Raw genomic sequence first — 7,745 nt, 5'->3', positions numbered from 1 at the left:
TACCTGACATGTTTCGGCGAGTCTTTCGCCTTCTTCAGAGTGTCGCATGATGGTGTCTTGAGACCCGTCTTTATCAGCTGATGTTCCATGAGGGTGTGACTTACCTGTCAAAAAAATGAAAAATCAGAGCAGTAAAAGAACAAGCACAACATGAACATTACAAATCAGCAATCACTGACCACTGCAAAAGGGAAAACCACATCATGGACCGGGAGAAGGGCAGGGTCATCCGCACCGAAGAGAACAAACAACAGCGCTGGATCAGAGAGGCCATTGAGATCTGCAAGCGAGGCATAAAAACCATGAACAGAGACAAGGGAGCCTTCATCCTCTCTACCACCTGGAGGAGCATTTTGGCGGAGTGAACGGACAGCGGGGGGCGTGACTTGCCTTCATTCTTGTGACAGGTAAGTCACGCCCTCATGGAACATCAGCTGATAAAGACGGGCCACAAGACACCATCATGTGACACTCTGAAGAAGGCGAAAGACTTACGTATTGTGACATCCTCAAGGCCTAAACACTCATCCGAGCAAATGTAAGGTAGATTTTGTTAACCTGCCCGGAGAAAAAAATCAACGAAAATAATTTGTATTTGTTTTAACCAGTTGGTGGCGCGACCACTGCGATCAAAAATAAGTTGGCAGCCGTCTTCAGGGCCTGAATATCCTCAAATGTGAAAAATTTCGAGAAGATGGATCATCTGAATCATTTTGCAGGAACTTTTGTTGCCACGGAGAATAATCAGACTCTGCGGCACCGTAATAGCCACGCCCTTCGAAGGAAAGTCACAAAAATAGGGATAGAGTAAGATCAATGTCTTGAGTCTTTTCTAGCCAATTTTCAATCAGATTCGTTAAAAGGGCACCGTGCAGTACGTCAAAATGTAAAAAATGATATTGATTGGCGCAAGGTGTATAACTGAATATAAACATATAGATGTCTTCAGGTACAGACTCTTTATGTACATGTGAAGTTTTGGATTTTTAGCAGCATGTGCAGGAGAGTTATTAAGCATTTTGTCCATTGCGGCGAAGGAAATCTTAAGTGAAAACTTTGATGCCCCGCCCCCGTCATATAGTATTTCGGAAACAAAAAATTTTAGCCCCAGTGTTTGTGCCAGGTCTTCAGATGCTACAGACAGAATTTTAAGGCAATCAGATGAAGCCTTTAGATCAGGGTGCAAAAGAATGACCCCTGTAAACATGCAAAAAAGGGCAAAAGTCGGACTTTCAAAAATTCATAACTCAATTCCTGTTCATATTAGACGTTAAAATATCAAATTTTTCGTCATGCCCGATGAGACTGCCAAGTTTGGTGAGTTTTTGTGCATGTTTCGGGGGTCAAAAATGCGATCGAACAATCGGAAAAATAATAATAATAATAATTTCTACAAAAACAATAGGGACTTCGCAGCGGTCGCTGCTCAGGCCCTAATAATAATAATAATAATAATAATAAAAGTAATAATATTTTCTACAAAAACAATAGGGACCTCGCCGCGGTCGCTGCTCGGGCCCCAATAATAATTTCTACACAAAGTCCATTGTGGTGACCCGCCCCCTTTTAAGTAAATTCAAAATGGCCGACTTCCTGTAAAACCTAGCTCATTGCTCCAAGAGACTTTTTTGTAGGTCTTGGTCTTATACATACAGTGAACCCTCGCTACTTCGCGGTTCACCTTTCGCGGGTTCAGTGCTTCGCGGGTCTAAAAAATATTCGGGGGCATTGTAGTTTCGCCGAGCGGCACGACGGGGCGCTGGAGCGGTTAGACGGCCGGCGTGCGCCGAAGAAGAGCGTGGGCGAAGAGGAGAGTGGACGAAGAAGAGCACGTTCCCCCGGACACGATCGGTGGCGACGTTTCGCGCGGTTCGGACCGTACCCGAGCTCCGGCCGGCGTGCGTGGCAGTTAAGCCGTAGAGGAGCACCTTCCCCGGGCACGGGCGGTTCCAAGCGGCCCCTAAGTTTAACCGAATGGAAGCTCCGGAGGAGGAGGGCATGCTCGCGTCACAGTAAGCCGAAGAGGAGCACCTTCCCCGGGCACGGGCGGTGCCAAGCGGCCCCTAAGTTTAACCGAATGGAATCTCCGGGGGAGGAGGACGGGCGTGTGTCACAGTTAAGCCAAATTGGAGCACCTCTTCTGCCCGGGCACGAGCGGAGCGCGAGGCTGTCAGTTATGAATGAATAAATGAATAAATAAATAAAGAATGCCACCTTTCATTTCACAGGGCACACCGGACGGCGTACCAGCAGGTAAAAGTCGGAGTAATTAAATAAATACAAAAAGAATGGCTGGGGAATAAAAAAATAATACGTTTTAATAATAATTTGGTTTTTTTGTTATAACATGAATTTCACTCTCTCTCTCCCCGTATATATATATATATATATATATATATATATATATATATATATATATATATATATATATATATATATATATATATATATATATATATATATATATTTATATATTTATTGTATATATTGTATATTTTTTTTAAGCATTTTTTAAGGTGCGCCGCTACTTCGCGGATTTTCAGTTTTCGCGGGTGGTCTCGGTCCCCATTAACCGCGATAACCGAGGGTTCACTGTACTCCATTAAATTTACAAAAAGCGAGGTGAAACACTCAACCAGAGCTGCTTTTTTTTAACATTTCTCGAGGGCCATGGCGAGCCATTTCAAAAAAGCTGCACAACTAACGTATAAAATATTGATAAATTTGCTCGGCCTGATGTGTGTGTAAAGTTTTACGAGTTGTCGTTCATATTTAGAACCTCATATTCAGCTTTGTTTTATTGCCGAACAGTGCAATGCCACTCCCACAACTTTCACGAAAAATCACAAATTTCGTATTGTGACATCCTCATGGCCGAAACAGTCATCCGAGCATATATGAGGGCGACCTTGTTGAGTTGCACGGAGAAAAACATCCAAGAAAATAACTTGTATTAGCTTTTACCAGTTGGTGGCGCTACTACTACAATGTAAAATAAGTTGGTAGATGTCTTCAGGGCTGAAGTATCCTCAAATGTGTACAACTTCGAGAAGATAGGATCATCTGAGTCATGTTGCCGGAGCTTTTGTTGCCACAGAGTACAATCGGACTTTTCAGCACCTTAATAGCCACGCCTTTTGCCAAAACGTCACAAAATTCGGCAGAGAGTAAGATCATTGTCTTGAGTCTTTTCTGACTAATTTTCAGTCGGATTCGTCAAAAGGGCACCGTGCAGTACGTGAAAATTAAAATAAAAAAAAAATTTTTATTCCACTTGGCGGCACTGTGTGTATAACAAAATAATAACATTAAGATGTCTTCAGGTCGGGACGTTTTATTTACAGGTGAAGGTTTGGATTTTTAGGAGCATGTGCAGGGGAGTTATTAAGCATTCATTTATTTGTATTAGGTTCATTTTGTCTTCTTATTATTGATATTTGACTGATTCATTAAAAGCAGACAATTATGTTTTAGGTTAATTTTTTACCTGACATGTTTCGGCGAGTCTTTCGCCTTCTTCAGAGTGTCGCATGATGGTGTCTTGAGACCCGTCTTTATCAGCTGATGTTCCATGAGGGTGTGACTTACCTGTCAAAAAAATGAAAAAATCAGAGCAGTAAAAGAACAAGCACAACATGAACATTACAAATCAGCAATCACTGACCACTGCAAAAGGGAAAACCACATCATGGACCGGGAGAAGGGCAGGGTCATCCGCACAGAAGAGAACAAACAACAGCGCTGGATCAGAGAGGCCATTGAGATCTGCAAGCGAGGCATAAAAACCATGAACAGAGACAAGGGAGCCTTCATCCTCTCTACCACCTGGACCAGCATCTTGGCGGAGTGAACGGACAGCGGGGGGCGTGACTTGCCTTCATTCTTGTGACAGGTAAGTCACGCCCTCATGGAACATCAGCTGATAAAGACGGGTCACAAGACAGCATCATGTGACACTCTGAAGAAGGCGAAAGACTTTTGTATTGTGACATGCTCAAGGCCTAAACACTCATCCGAGCAAATATAAGGTAGATTTTGTTCACCTGCCCGGAGAAAAACATCAACGAAAATAATTTGTATTTGTTTTAACCAGTTGGTGGCGCTACCACTGCGATCAAAAATAAGTTGGCAGCCGTCTTCAGGGCCTGAATATCCTCAAATGTGAAAGATTTCCAGAAGATGGATCATCTGAATCATTTTGCAGGAACTTTTGTTGCCACGGAGAATAATCAGACTCTGCGGCACCGTAATAGCCACGCCCTTTGAAGGAAAGTCATAAAAATAGGGATAGAGTAAGATCAATGTCTTGAGTCTTTTCTAGCCAATTTTCAATCGGATTCGTTAAAAGGGCACCATGCAGTACGTCAAAATGTAAAAAATGATATTGATTGGCGCAAGGTGTATAACTGAATATAAACATATAGATGTCTTCAGGTACAGACTCTTTATGTACATGTGAAGTTTTGGATTTTTAGCAGCATGTGCAGGAGAGTTATTAAGCATTTTGTCCATTGCGGCGAAGGAAATCTTAAGTGAAAACTTTGAAGCCCCGCCCCCGTCATATAGTATTTCGGAAACAAAAACTTTTAGCCCCAGTGTTTGTCCCAGGTCTTCAGATGCTACAGACAGAATTTTAAGGCAATCAGATGAAGCCTTTAGGATCAGGGTGCAAAAGAATGACCCCTGTAAACATGCAAAAAAGGGCAAAAGTCGGACTTTCAAAAATTCATAACTCACTTCCTGTTCATATTAGACGTTAAAATATCAAATTTTTCGCCATGCCCGATGAGACTGCCAAGTTTGGTTAGTTTTTGTGCATGTTTCGGGGGTCAAAAATGCGATCGAACAATCGGAAAAATAATAATAATAATAATTTCTACAAAAACAATAGGGACTTCGCAGCGGTCGCTGCTCAGGCCCTAATAATAATAATAATAATAATAATAAAAGTAATAATGTTTTCTACAAAAACAATAGGGACCTCGCCGCGGTCGGTGCTCGGGCCCCAATAATAATTTCTACACAAAGTCCATTGTGGTGACCCGCCCCCTTTTAAGTAAATTCAAAATGGCCGACTTCCTGTAAAACCTAGCTCATTGCTCCAAGAGACTTTTTTGTAGGTCTTGGTCTTATACATACAGTGAACCCTCGCTACTTCGCGGTTCACCTTTCGCGGGTTCAGTGCTTCGCGGGTCTAAAAAATATTCGGGGGCATTGTAGTTTCGCCGAGCGGCACGACGGGGCGCTGGAGCGGTTAGACGGCCGCCGTGCGCCGAAGAAGAGCGTGGGCGAAGAGGAGAGTGGACGAAGAAGAGCACGTTCCCCCGGACACGATCGGTGGCGACGTTTCGCGCGGTTCGGACCGTACCAGAGCTCCGGCCGGCGTGCGTGGCAGTTAAGCTGTAGAGGAGCACCTTCCCCGGGCACGGGCGGTTCCAAGCGGCCCCTAAGTTTAACCGAATGGAAGCTCCGGAGGAGGAGGGCATGCTCGCGTCACAGTAAGCCGAAGAGGAGCACCTTCCCCGGGCACGGGCGGTGCCAAGCGGCCCCTAAGTTTAACCGAATGGAAGCTCCGGGGGAGGAGGGCGGGCGTGTGTCACAGTTAAGCCAAATTGGAGCACCTCTTCTGCCCGGGCACGAGCGGAGCGCGAGGCTGTCAGTTATGAATGAATAAATGAATAAATAAATAAAGAATGCCACCTTTCATTTCACAGGGCACACCGGACGGCGTACCAGCAGGTAAAAGTCGGAGTAATTAAATAAATACTAAAAGAATGGCTGGGGAATAAAAAAATAATACGTTTTAATAATAATTTGGTTTTTTTGTTATAACATGAATTTCACTCTCTCTCTCCCCGTATATATATATATATATATATATATATATATATATATATATATATATATATATATATATATATATATATATATATATATATATATTTATTATATTTATTGTATATTTTTTTTAAGCATTTTTGAAGGTGCGCCGCTACTTCGCGGATTTTCAGTTTTCGCGGGTGGTCTCGGTCCCCATTAACCGCGATAACCGAGGGTTCACTGTACTCCATAAAATTTACAAAAAGCGAGGTGAAACACTCAACCAGAGCTGCTTTTTTTAACATTTCTCGAGGGCCATGGCGAGCCATTTCAAAAAAGCTGCACAACTAACGTATAAAATATTGATAAATTTGCTCGGCCTGATGTGTGTGTAAAGTTTTACGAGTTGTCGTTCATATTTAGAACCTCATAATCAGCTTTGTTTTATTGCCGAACAGTGCAATGCCACTCCCACAACTTTTCACGAAAAAGGACGAATTTCGTATTGTGACATCCTCATGGCCGAAACAGTCATCCGAGCATATATGAGGGCGACCTTGTTGAGTTGCACGGAGAAAAACATCCAAGAAAATAACTTGTATTAGCTTTTACCAGTTGGTGGCGCTACTACTACGATGTAAAATAAGTTGGTAGATGTCTTCAGGGCTGAAGTATCCTCAAATGTGTACAACTTCGAGAAGATAAGATCATCTGAGTCATGTTGCCGGAGCTTTTGTTGCCACAGAGTACAATCGGACTTTTCAGCACCTTAATAGCCACGCCTTTTGCCAAAACGCCACAAAATTCGGCAGAGAGTAAGATCATTGTCTTGAGTCTTTTCTGACTCATTTTCAGTCGGATTCGTCAAAAGGGCACCGTGCAGTACGTGAAAATTAAAATAAAAACAAATTTTTGATTCCACTTGGCGGCACTGTGTGTATAACAAAATAATAACATTACGATGTCTTCAGGTCGGGACGTTTTATTTACAGGTGAAGGTTTGGATTTTTAGGAGCATGTGCAGGGGAGTTATTAAGCATTCATTTATTTGTATTAGGTTCATTTTGTCTTCTTATTATTGATATTTGACTGATTCATTAAAAGCAGACAATTATGTTTTAGGTTAATTTTTTACCTGACATGTTTCGGCGAGTCTTTCGCCTTCTTCAGAGTGTCGCATGATGGTGTCTTGAGCTGATGTTCCATGAGGGTGTGACTTACCTGTCAAAAAAATGAAAAAAAATCAGAGCAGTAAAAGAACAAGCACAACATGAACATTACAAATCAGCAATCACTGACCACTGCAAAAGGGAAAACCACATCATGGACCGGGAGAAGGGCAGGGTCATCCGCACAGAAGAGAACAAACAACAGCGCTGGATCAGAGAGGCCATTGAGATCTGCAAGCGAGGCATAAAAACCATGAACAGAGACAAGGGAGCCTTCATCCTCTCTACCACCTGGACCAGCATCTTGGCGGAGTGAACGGACAGCGGGGGGCGTGACTTGCCTTCATTCTTGTGACAGGTAAGTCACGCCCTCATGGAACATCAGCTGATAAAGACGGGTCACAAGACAGCATCATGTGACACTCTGAAGAAGGCGAAAGACTTTCGTATTGTGACATGCTCAAGGCCTAAACACTCATCCGAGCAAATATAAGGTAGATTTTGTTCACCTGCCCGGAGAAAAACATCAACGAAAATAATTTGTATTTGTTTTAACCAGTTGGTGGCGCTACCACTGCGATCAAAAATAAGTTGGCAGCCGTCTTCAGGGCCTGAATATCCTCAAATGTGAAAAATTTCGAGAAGATGGATCATCTGAATCATTTTGCAGGAACTTTTGTTGCCACGGAGAATAATCAGACTCTGCGGCACCGTAATAGCCACGCCCTTCGAAGGAAAGTCACAAAAATAGGGATA

The sequence above is a fragment of the Idiotropiscis lumnitzeri genome, unplaced genomic scaffold (assembly GCF_059441095.1).
Source record: "Idiotropiscis lumnitzeri isolate Australia: NSW breed Sydney's pygmy pipehorse unplaced genomic scaffold, RoL_Ilum_1.0 HiC_scaffold_36, whole genome shotgun sequence".
NCBI lineage: Eukaryota > Metazoa > Chordata > Actinopteri > Syngnathiformes > Syngnathidae > Idiotropiscis > Idiotropiscis lumnitzeri.
Note: the sequence above shows the minus strand (reverse complement) of the source record.